Genomic DNA, 13274 nt, shown 5'->3' with positions numbered 1-13274 from the left:
CACAGTTCAAAAGTATCAATTCTTCAGCGCTCAGCCTTCTTCACAGTCCAACTCTCACATCCATACATGACCACAGAAAAAACCATAGCCTTGACTAGATGAACCTTTGTTGGCAAAGTAATGTCTCTGCTTTTGAATATGCTATCTAGGTTGGTCATAACGTTCCTTCCAAGGAGTAAGCGTCTTTTAATTTCATGGCTGCAGTCACCATCTGCAGTGATTTTGGAGCTCAGAAAAATAAAGTCTGACACTGTTTCCCCATCTATTTGCCATGAAGTGATGGGACCAGATGCCATGATCTTTGTTTTCTGAATGTTGAGCTTTAAGCCAACTTTTTCACTCTCCTCTTTCACTTTCATCAAGAGGCTTTTGAGTTCCTCTTCACTTTCTGCCATAAGGGTGGTTCCATCTGCATATCTGAGGTTATTGATATTTCTCCCGACAATCTTGATTCCAGCTTGTGTTTCTTCCAGTCCAGCGTTTCTCATGATGTACTCTGCATATAAGTTAAATAAACAGGGTGACAATATACAGCCTTGACGAACTCCTTTTCCTATTTGGAACCAGTCTGTTGTTCCATGTCCAGTTATAACTGTTGCTTCCTGACCTGCATACAAATTTCTCAAGAGGCAGATCAGATGGTCTGGTATTCCCATCTCTTTCAGAATTTCCCACAGTTTATTATGATCCACACAGTCAAAGGCTTTGGCATAGTCAATAAAGCAGAAATAGATGTTCACATATATATACACTCACAGTTGGCTCTCCTTATTCAGGAGTTCCCCATCCATGGATTCAACCAAACTACAGATCAAAAGTATTTTTTAAAAATTCTGAAATTTTCAACAAGTAAAACTTGAATTTGCCATGTGCCTGCAACTATTTACTTAGCATTTACATTGTATTATGTGTTACAGTGTAAACAAAAAAACATCTACTTTTGCTTCATGGTCTAAAGTCTTTGTGTGGATCACAAGAACTGTGGAAAATTCTTAAAGAGATAGGAATACCAGACCACCTTACTCGTCTCCTGAGAAACCTGTATGCAAATCAAGAAGCAACAATTAGAACTGGATATAGAACATGGACTGGCTCAAAATTGGGAAAGGAGTACATCAAGGCTGTATATTGTCACCCTGCTTATTTAACTTCTGTGTAGAAGTCAGCTGGATCAATCAATCAATGCAAAATGCCAGCTGGATCAATCACAAGCTGGAATCAAAACTGCTGGGAGAAATATCAACAACCTCAGATGTGCAGATGATACCACCCTAATGGCAGAAAGCAAAGAGGAACTAAAGAGCCTCTTGATGAGGGTAAAGGAAAAGAATGAAAAACTGGCTTAAAACTCAACATTCCAAAAACTAAGCTCGTGGCATCTGGGCTCATCACTTCATGGCAAATAGATTGGGAAAAATTGAAAACAGTGGTAGACTTTATTTTCTAAGGCTTCAAAATCACTGCAGCTGATGACTGCAGCCATGAAATTAAAAGACACTTGCTCCTTGGAAGGAAAGCCATGACAGACCTCGACAGCATGTTAAAAAGCAGAGACATCACTTTGCCTACAATGGTCCATGTAGTCAAAGCTATGGTTTGTCCAATAGTTGTGTATGGATGTGAGAGTTGGACCATAAAGAAGGCTGAGTGCAGAAGAATTGATGCTTTTGAACTGTGGTATTGGAGAAGACTCTTGAGAGTCCCTTGAATAGCAAGGAGATCAAACCAGTCAATCCTAAAGAAAATCAACCATGAATATTCATCAGAAAGGCTGATGCTGAAGCTGACGCTCCAGTACTTTGGCCACCTGATGTGCAGAGCCGACTCACTGGAAAGACCCTGATGCTGGGAAAAATTGAGGGCAAGAGGAGAAGGAGGCAACAGAGGATGGGATGGCTGGATGGCATCAGTGACTCAATGGACATGAGTTTGAGCAGACTCTGGGAATTGGTGAAGGACGGGGATGCCTGGCGTGCTGCAGTCCATTGGTCACAAATGGTCAGACATGACTTAGTGACTGAACAACAAGATATTACATAAACAACACTAGAGATGATTTAGGGTATACAGGAGGATATGCATAGGCTATATGCAAATACTGCTGCTGCTGCTAAGTCGCTTCAGTCGTGTCCAACTCTGCGCGACCCCTGAGATGGCAGGCCACCAGGCTCCCCCGTCCCTGGGATTCTCCAGGCAAGAACACTGGAGTGGGTTGCCATTTCCTTCTCCAATGCATGAAAGTGAAAAGTGAAATTGAAGTCGCTCAGTCATGTCCAACTCTGAGCGACCCCATAGACTGCAGCCTACCAGGCTCCTCCATCCATGGGATTTTCCAGGCAAGAGTACTGGAGTGGGGTGCCATTGCCTTCTCTGATGCAAGTACTATGCCCTTTTAAATGAGGAACTTGAGCAACCACAGATTTTGGTATCCATGAGGGTCCTGGAACCAATTCCCCACAGATACTAAGGGATGATTGCACACGTATAAATATAAAGAACATGCTGCTGCTACTGCCAAGTCACTTCAGTTGTGTCCGACTCTGTGCGACCCCATAGACAGCAGCCCACCAGGCTACCCCGTCCCTGGGATTCTCCAGGCAAGAGTACTGGAGTGGCGTGCCATTGCCTTCTCTGAAAGAACACACAAGTGAGCATAAATTTGATGGAATATTCACCAAAATGTTAATAATTTTAATCTCTGGGTGGAATGATTATTAATAACCTTTGTTATTTTCTTTCTTTGAATCTGGATATTTAAAAATAAACACTTAAATTTTCAGTTCTCCGTGACTCGTGCTATAACTGTTGTTACTCAGCCTCCTTTGGTGTGAGCCTTGAGGAGACAGCTCTGCTCTCTCAGGCCGACAGCCGTCTTCTTTCATCACGAGGGCTGGACTCCTCTCTGAGAATGCTGATATCTGAGTTGTTATCTGATGTTTCCAAAGTTGCTGCTATGGTGGGGATGAATTCTCTGGAGTCTATTAACTATTCACCAGACTGATTCTTTTCCTTTGTGAATACCTGGAGGTACTAAATTTCCACAGCAATCCTTTATGTTCTTTCCTTTGTCTGGCTAGGTGTTCATACCTGAGATGACCTTGAAAATCATGTTGAAGGTGACAGAACATGACTCTTTGAATGACTTGTGATCAGAGTCGTTCTGGCAACCTAGAATGGCTGTGGATTATTTCTGAATGTGCACTGCACACACACACACACACACACACACACAGACACAAAACACCAACAAAGCCAAACGCAAACAAAAAACAAAAACAGCTATGTGCTTGAGCCATTACACTTTTTTTAGTCTATTTGTTGTTGCAGATAACTGACTAATTCCAAAACTGTCATTTTGTAATGCAGGGCTAGGCCAGTGTCCTTTCTCCCACTCTGCCTTACATTTCGTGTCCTGGGCAGCCCCGCTTGTACCCATGTATCAGAGTCCTTTATGAGTACAACTTCTTCAGACGGTGCCCCAGTCTCATTCTCCACATGGCTCCCCTAAGAGTTTGTGTGGCCCAGCAGCCAACATTCTTAGATACCTTCATTGTAGTATTCTTCCTTCCTCTTCTGCCTTCTCCTTAGATATGCATATTGAACTTTCTTTTAGCTGAAACCATCATGGCACTTGAGTCATAGAGAAGACTCTTAATGCTTGTTCTTCCCAGTTGATTATCTGTACTGAGACAGCTTGAGGCTAAGCAAGGGCTCCCATTACACCTGCAAGAAATTGTCTTTTTTCATGGGATGTTTGTAAGCTGCTAAGTCTAAACTAAATGAACTAAGAACCTCAGGCATCATGGTCATAAATGAGGAAGGGGGTTTAGTGGGGTTTAGAGACACCTGGACTTGAGTCCTGAATCTTGCCTATCAGGATGACATTCTCTCTGACTCTCAATTTCCTCAGCAGCAAAATGGGGGAAAAAAAAAAGAAAAAATTTCTACATGATAAGTGCATTCTGAAATATAAATGGGATGGTCTTTATAATTTGCTTGGCACTTAATGTCACAATAACTGACAGGTAAATTTGATAAGAAGGAGAATAATGACAATGATATAAAAAATGATGAAAAAGCCCATTGGGTTGAAAATCTATAGGAGGGAGGGAGAGGGATTGAAAGGAAGAGAGAAACTTGAATACTCAAAGGGTAGACACCGACCCTGAAAAAGTTAAATTACATTCAATGGTATCATAATACTCTATGTGACTCACAGTTATTAAATACAGCTTCAGAGCTAGCATGGCAACTTAGTCTGCCATGTCTATGGTGCTCATTCCTTCACCTTCTCAAAATTTTCATTATTCTCCTTTGACATATTTTATGTGAATGGAGATATTTTCAGCAGGTTATTATGCCCCATTGCTATATTAGCACCTTCTAGAGTACTTCATGATTTCATCTCCTTAGTATGTATTCCCATGGAAACAGAATATAGTATAACACAACTGAGAAGGGGCCCCATATGCCTTTCCTGTGTGTATGTTCAAGAACGACATTAACTAGGGGAATGAGGCTGGCAATATGGGGTTTATTGTGAATTTTCATAGTGATTCCTTTTGCATCTCTCAGAGGGTTCTGTTTTTAATAAACTTTACTAGAAATGTAACATTACCAAAAAGTATAATCAAATGCATTGTATATGTATGAATCATAATAAATGGGGATTAGATAATGTTTTTGCTTACATAAATAGGCTGTTTCACAGTTGATATTTATTGTTTAGTGGAAAAATTTGTTTGGGTGAAGCAAGAGAAAGGCTGTAGAATAGGGTTGACTTATATTCAAGTAAAATTTATGAATACACATGAAGTCAACCACAACATTCTCTCTACCCTGCGCATTGCTCAAGCATGGGCTCAGTTGGTGAGTTCTGTGGGCTCTAAGGATTGCAGTCATCTGAATTCTCATAAGGGATTAACTTCATGATATTTCTTAAATTTGTTACTTTGAACACCTAATTTCTCTTAGTCCTGATTTTTCTCATTTGTAAAACACAGCTGCTAAAAGTGGTGAGCCTAGCACATGTGACAGATGAAAGCATGTCATTCTGAGCACCCCCTCTCCTCTAAGGGACAGAATGATTTTCAGTGAGAATAATAATAAAATGAATGAATAATGATAGTGGCAAGGAAAAAATACAGTAACATTTTTCTGTGGATGTATATATAATCATGCCAATAGAAAATTACATCATAAAAAAGAAAAAATTGAAGGATTAATGTTTTTAATTACATTAATATATTTCTTAATAAGCAAAAGAGCTTACACATACTTTTACATAATAGTATTATAGTTTCTGATTTTGCACTTTGTACAAATGGGTCAATGATATTGTCAAATTTGGTCTTCTTTGCCTATTTATGTTCAATAAATAGTATAGCCAGACTTGTTAGTCTATCTTCCCTTAGAGTTGATAAGAATTATTGGCTTTAATTAATTAAGTAATATTCTAGTTTGAGAGATATAATTTACATACAATTCTATATAAGTTTAAGGTATACAGCATAGTGGTTTGACTTACATATACATGAGTTTGAGTGATCTCCGGGAGTTGGTGATGGACAGGGAGGCCTGGCGTGCTGTGATTCATGGGGTCTCAAAGAGTCAGACATGACTGAGCGACTGAATTGAACTGAACTGAACTGATATATATATCATGAACTGATTATTACAATAAGTTAGTGAATATCCATCGTGTCATATAAATACAAAATAAAAGAAATGGCAAAAAAATGTTCCTCATGATTAAAGCTCTTAGGATTTACTCTGAACAACTGTCATGTACAACATGCAGTAGTTTTAATTGTATTTATCATGCTGGACATTGCACCCCTAGTCGTATTTATCAGGTAAGTGGATGTTTGACCCTTTTGACTACCTCCATCTAATTTCCCCTCCCCTTCACTGCCTGCCCCTGGTAAAGACAAATCTAATCTCTGTTTCTATGAGTTTGCTTGTTTATCAAGTATAATTGACCCATTTTTTCTCATAGTTTGTTACAAACTCTTTCGTTTTATTAATTTTAATTAAAACTTCTTATTTTGCAAGAATTGATTGATATGCACATAGTTAAGAAAAATATTATACATAGAATAAGTTTGGCAAATTCATAAAACCCTACTTCACAATAAATGCCAGAAATTATTATATAGGCTGTGTATTGGTCTTTGAGATTAATTCTACTGTTTTCAAATATCTTTGAAATTTAAAAAACTAACTAAAATAACTTTATCAGAAAATTTGTCAAAATGTTTCATATTTTGTAAAATGTTTTGCAAAAATCAAGGAAAAGACTATATGACAAAAATACTAACATTATTTGATCAATTGCTCTAGAACAAGTGTCCAATTTCTGGAAAAAATGATTGAAGGAGTTCAGCATTCTTTTGTACTTTTGTTTTCTAAAAATGTAGGGCAAGCATCTTTTGTTGCTTCTTCTTCATTCTTCATTAAAATTTTAATATTTTTTCCTAGGCAAAATATTCATTTTCTTACATCATGTTGTTGTATAGTTAATGACCTTTTGCACAATTTCTATATGCTGAGTGTCAGAAAATATACTGTTTAAAGGTACATTGATTAAGCTGATTCAGGGTTTTTGTAAGCAGTGCTTTCATATAAAAATTCACAGTATAAAAATTCAAGTTCATTTATGAGCTAAAATTTGCACTTAGCCAGCCGGGAACATAATACCTTGAACCTTTGCTGTTTTAGGTTTTATTTATTTATTTATTTTTTTCCATTGCATAACAACTTTATTTTCATTCTCCCCTTCTCTCTGCCTTTCCTATCAAGTCTCATGGAGAAAACAATATATTGGTAACTTAATTGCAATATCATGGAGGGTTATTGAATATTTATTCCATAAGCCAGTGCTCTGTTATCACATTGTGAGAGGTTGTGTCAATCTATCTGGTCACAAGTAGAAAGTAACAGTCTCAAGTAGTGTGTGCATTTTGTAAATATTTGGTCCATGTGGTAAATATAGGTCAAATCCTTGGTCATACCCAGAAGAATTAAATTATCTTTCCTTCACAAGACTTAAACTTCAGGACATCATTGCCCATTTTCTATTCTGGTTTCTACTTCCACAATTGCTTTATCTGTTTGTTTCATTTAAGATCCACAGAGAGTTGTTTTTTTTTTAATTAAAAAAAATTACAGTTGCTATTATGAGTGAATTTCTGCATAAGTTATTCACTATTATCTTTTTTAAAATTTTATTTTATTTTTAAACTTTACAATATTGTATTAGTTTTGCCAAATATCGAAATGAATCCGCCACAGGTGTACCCACGTTCCCCATCCTGAACCCTCCTCCTTCCCCTACCCTCCCTCTGGGTCGTCCCAGTGCACCAGCCCCAAGCATCCAGTACCGTGCATCGAACCTGGACTGGTGACTCGTTTCATACATGATATTATACATGTTTCAATGCTATTCTCCCAAATCTCCCCACCCTCTCCCTCTCCCACAGAGTCCATAAGACTGATCTATACATCGGTGTCTCTTTTGCTGTCTCGTACACAGGGTTATTGTTACCATCTTTCTAAAATCCATATATATGCATTAGTATACTGTATTGGTGTTTTTCTTTCTGGCTTACTTCACTCTGTATAATAGGTTCCAGTTTCATCCATCTCATTAGAACTGATTCAAATGTATTCTTTTTAATGGCTGAGTATATGTGTATATATATATATGTGTGTGTGTGTGTGTGTAAAAGTAAGCTCTTTTGCCTATTAAGACGTGAATTTTGCTCAAAAGATATGAGTGATTCTTAGCATTGATCTGTTCTTACAGGTTTTCCCAATTCAATATAGCAGAGAAAAAAAGTAGAATTGAACATTCCTGGTTTAAACGTTCCCTTTCATCATTTACTCTCTGTGTTATTATCAGTTCAGTTCAGTTCAGTTGCTCAGTTGTGTCCAGTTCAGTTGCTCAGTCATGTCCGACTCTTTGCGACCCCGTGAATTGAAGCATGCCAGGCCTCCTTGTCCATCACCAACTCCCGGAGTTCACTCAAACTCATGTCCGTCAAGTCGATGATGCCATTCAGCCATCTCATCCTCTGTTGTCCCCCTTTTTTCCTTCCCCCAATCCCTCCCAGCATCAGAGTCTTTTCCCATGAGTCAACTCTTCGCAGGAGGTGGCCAAAGTACTGGAGTTTCAGCTTGAGCATCATTCCTTCCAAAGAAATCCCAGGGCTGATCTCCTTCAGAATGGACTGGTTGGATCTCCTTGCAGTCCAAGGGACTCTCAAGAGTCTTCTCCAGCACCACAGTTCAAAATCATCAATTCTTCAGTGCTCAGCTTCCTTCACAGTTCAACATAGACATGGTATTAAACCTTCTTCAAGGCTCTGTCCTGCATCTTTGAGACAGGGATGTTAAAGATGGCTGACTCTATCTCCTAAAATGAAAGCACAGCATCAAGATACAAGGAATGTAATTGGGAGGACTAAGCCTGCCACTGACTGTGCGGTCTTAGTGAGGTCTTTCCCCTCTCTGAATGTAAGGTCCCACATGTGTACAGTGAAGAGCTGCACCCAGATCACGTATTTTGTAACTCTGTGTAGCGGTTATTATATAAATGATCACAAGAGAAGGCCACGTATCAAAGAAGAAAGGAATCAAAGAAAGCCCAAGGATGAAGCTGCACTAAGCCAGTTTTAGGGACTATTAGGAGAGTCAGTGAGGGTGTCCAAGGACAAAACAGTGGAGTAGAATGACCTGAGCTTACTTCCTCTCAAGAAAACCCCAAAATGGCAACTAACTGCTGAACAACCATCAACAAAAAAGACTAGAACCAACAATAACAAAAAAAAAGTATTTTACTTACAATGACAAAGAAGCCAAAATGAGATGGTAAGAAGGGCACATTGATGATACAATCAAATCCCACATCTACTGGGTGAGTTACCCACAGACTGGAAAATAATTATATCACAGAGGTTCTCCTAAGAGAATGAGAGTTCTGAGCCCCACGTCAGGTTCCTCAGTGTGGCTGTCTTGCATTAGGGGAGGAACCCCCAAGAGCATTTGGCTTTGAAGGCCAGTGGGACTTGATTACAGAAACTCCACTCTTGGAGTGCTTGAATGCGCTCTTGGAGGGTGTGTTCAAGGTCTTGTGCACACTTGGGCAAGGGGGGAAAGCAGTGACTTCATAGGAGCCTGGGAGAGACCTGCCTGCTGGTCTTGGAGGGTCTTCTGGAGAGGTGGGAGGGAGCAGCTGTGGCTCACTGCAAAGACAAGGACACAGGTGGCAGAGGTGCTGGGGAGAACTCATTGGTGTGAGCTGTCCTAGAGGCTGCCATTTTGATGCCAAGACCTGCTCCACCCAGATGCTGTACATCTGAAACTACCACAACAACAACAAAAAAAAATTTTTTTAAGTTTAAAGAATAATGAGAATTTTAGGACAACTGTTGGACAGATTTAGAACCATCAAGAACAAAAATTATTCCATCTTGACTTTTCAGCTTTTGAAGATTCCCTTTAATCATTCCAAAATAGGTCCTAAAGTCAGTCAGTGATCTCACTGTACAACATGAATGACCACATGGCAGCAAATTTAGGGGTGATCTTATTTATATCTTCACCACCCTTTTTTGCCACCCTTTCCATCACAAAAGGAGGAAGATGTAGAGTGATAGAGGATGGTTTCTAGAATTCTCTGGTTGAATTCTGCTTGCTTTCTGCATCCTGCTTCAACATGCTGCCTGTAGAGTGAAGAGGAAGTTTTCCAAGAGACACTGTCTTTCCTAGACAAACACACCTTCATGCTGACTCCCTCCTTTGCTACCTGCTCAACTGTCCTCTCTGATTTCCCAGAGTATACCAAGCAGTCTGGCTTTAAGTGGCAGTCAAAGCAATGGGGACAAAATTCTGGTTCTCACCACTGTGGAGTATTCCCAAGTCATTTTTCATATGGAACATCAGGAAAAATATTTACTTCTTTATTGACCTGATGCCTTCCATTATCTCTTCATTAGGTTTTGTTATACCTTTGTCATTGACTCTCTGTCCTGTTGCCCCTAATTTTATACATATCTCTGTCACACCCCATCCTAATGATCTATTTACTGGTCTTCACCTCAACAGACTTTGAGTTCTTTGATGGCAAGACCTGTGTCTTACCATCCTTACTGCCTGGTGCCTGGTAGAGGACATGGCAGAAAGACAAAGTGTTGGACTCAGTGACAGCTGAATGGCTATGTAGTCTGTGAGTTTGACCCCGCTTGTTGACTGATGCTGAGCCAAGCTCTTTGACAGCTGAAGAATTCTGCACCCTCCACAGGCCCCAGTTTTGGAACTCTGGTCAAGTTTGTGAGGAAACACTTTTCCCCATTAGATAGAAATCCCCATCTGGACTGCATTCCATTGCCTCAAATGTCAATAAATAATTCAGGAGGCAATAAGCTAACTTTTTGGACATGGGCTCAAGTTGAGGAATCTCAAAGCAAATAGAAGATGAGATACTGTTTCAAGCTGTAGTGTCAATACACATTAACACACATAGAACCATATCCATCCAAATTCAAATCTCAGTGAAGCAACCCACAGAATGCCACCAAAAGAACAAAGGTCCGTCTCGTCAAAGCTACGGTTTTTCCAGTAGTTATGTATGGATGTGAAAGTTGGACAATAAAGAAAGCTGAGCACCAAAGAATTGATGCTTTTGAACTGTGGTGTTGGAGAAGACTTGAGAGTCCCTGGACTGCAAGGAGATCCAACCAGTCAATCCTAAAGGAAATCAATCCTAAAGTAAATCAGTCCTGAATATTCATTGGAAGGGCTGATGCTGAAACTGAAACTCTAATACTTTGGCCACCTGATGTGAAGAACTGACTCATTTGAAAAGACCCTGATGCTGGGAAAGATTGAGGGCAGAGCAGAAGGGGATGACAGAGGATGAGATGGTTGGATGGCATCATCAACTCGATGAATATGAGTTTATGTAAGCTCCTAGAGTTGGTGATGGACAGGGAAGTCTGGTGTGCTGAAGTCCATGGGGTTGCAAAGAGTCGGGCATGACTGAGTGTCTGAACTGAACTGAACTAATTGATGGGACAGGAGGCTGACTCTTAGGCAAAGGAAGACCTAGCAAGTTTCATGGGGTAGAGGAGGAAAAAGACATTCCTTCACACCCTTGTGGTTCTAAAAATTGAAGTGATTCAGCCTCATAGCACAAGAGGTTAGACTTGAAATTAATTGATAAGTTAACTGAACCCAAACAATACTCAATAAATACCCATTCTGCCTTCATTTCTGAGGCTTTCAAAATGAAAAAGAGCTTATGGTATTGGGAGGGACAGCTAGTTAGAGTACTGGATAGTGAGAGCTGTAATAAAGAGAAGTCCATGGCATGATATGGAAGATCTAACACTGCCTGGAGAGTAAGGGAAAAAAGAGGTATGTTATGGGCTGAAGGTTGCAGAATGAATAAGTGATAATCAGATGAAATGGGGTGGAAAGAGATCCGTGTGGGAGGTCAGCTTAGATAATGGTGCGGGGACCAGAAAGTCCAGCAAATTGGAAGAATGGTAAATTATTCTGTATGGCAGAGAGAGACAGAAGATAGAACAAATGGTAGATGAGGAGACCAATCATGGCAGAAGGTAAGGAGGGAGAGTTGGGTAGGAGCCAAACTATAAATTATAGTTATAAAACATCTTGGAAATCATAAGTAACTTTCAGTCCTTCCTTCTGGGAGGCCCCACGGAGCCACAGGGAAGGTCTGTTGGTATGACGTCATTTGTCTGGATGGCAGAGGCAGAGGCATGTTGGTTAACATTGCTTCTCTTCCAGTGCAGCTCAGGGAAATGAAGGGGCAGATGGACCTATAGCATGCAAGGCAATGTCAACCAGACAAGTGGTTTATAGAAGGCACTCAGTCCTCACAGTTACATACTGTATTTTGTATCAGAGAATTAGGAGAAAAACAGCCAAGGACTGGGATTAAAACATCCCTTACACCCACCATCCCCTATTCATCTGTAGATCCAGTAGAAACTGAATGGCCAAAGGAAGAACTGCAGAGTTTGAAAGACGTAAGAAGGGATCATAGGAGTGAGGTCCACTTCATTACTTTCTAAGTGAAGGGGGTTGGGAGAAGCAGCATATGCAGAAGGTTATGAAGGGCAAGAATGAAGTCAGAGGGAAGAGGGGAGGTAAAGACAAAAGAGAACCCTGTGGAACACCCTGTCATGGCCCACGCAGCAAGGACTTGCTCTTATGAGGCATAGGAGGTAAATTGAAGTAACTCAGTCATGACTCAGTAATGTAACTTACGCATGGCTTTTGCCTATTTATTAGAATCATTCAATAAATAACTGGCCAGGACTTCCCTGGTGGTTCAGTGGTTAAGAATCCACCTGCCAATCCAGGGGACACAAGTTCGATCTCTGTTTCAGGAAGATTCCACATGCCATGGAGTAACTAAGCCTGTGCACCATAGCTACTGAGCCTACACGGCTCTCGAGCCCGTGCTCTGCAACAAGAAGGGTCACAGCAATGAGAAGCCTGTGTCCACAACTGGAGAGCAATTCCCACTCACTGCAATTAGAGGAAGCCCACGCATAGCAACGAGGACTCAGGGCAGCACCGCCCTGCCCTGCCCCCGATTATCACTTATTCACTCCTCAACACTCAGCCCCTACCTTATCTCTTTTTCTGCGACTCTCCAGGCAGTGTTAGATCTCCCATATCATGCCATATATATATATAAAAACAATCGGTCAAACTTCTCTTGGTTTAGAATGGTGAAGGGAGGTCAGTGGTTTCTGATAGTGACAGGTACATACCCCAAATGGAGTACAAAACAATTTAGAATATTAATCAGTAGAAACTACACATTGGAGAGCCAGAAGACTCACTCTGCTAACTTTCCTCTCTTTTGATCATATCTAGAGATATTTTCTGAAGGGTGAAAAGGATGAGATTGGATTCAGGAGTCTGCCATAGGGGTTAGTTACCATTTACTGGGGACATCCTATGTGTCGGGGCTGAGCTAAGTGCTTTATGTACATGATTTCATTTAATTCCTACAGCAATCCTGTATTACCTGTACTATTTATCTCTATCTTCCTTTAGAGATGAGGATAAAGAAACTTGTAAACTATGTTAAGAGTCGGCATGGTAAATTGGATATCCTTATGCTACAAAATCCATAGAACTTGGGGGTAAAATATTGAAGGAAGCAGGGGAACATTCCTTTAAGTTGGTGAATTAGTATTTTTGAAACTGCAGGCCCTGTCCTACTGATGTGT

At 40.2% G+C, this 13274-nt stretch overlaps 1 long non-coding RNA gene across 1 annotated transcript in view; it reads left to right on the top strand.

Moving 5' to 3' along the window:
• The window catches only part of LOC147367752 (uncharacterized), a 604096-nt gene that overhangs the window by 549873 nt on the left and 40949 nt on the right, over positions 1-13274 (top strand). The window lies entirely within an intron of this gene.

Source organism: Bos grunniens, chromosome 8, assembly GCF_055505025.1.
Source record: "Bos grunniens cultivar Pamir isolate PY7600 chromosome 8, Bosgru_T2T1.0, whole genome shotgun sequence".
In the NCBI taxonomy this organism is placed as follows: Eukaryota; Metazoa; Chordata; class Mammalia; order Artiodactyla; family Bovidae; genus Bos; species Bos grunniens.
This window is presented reverse-complemented; position numbering and strand designations above follow the sequence as displayed.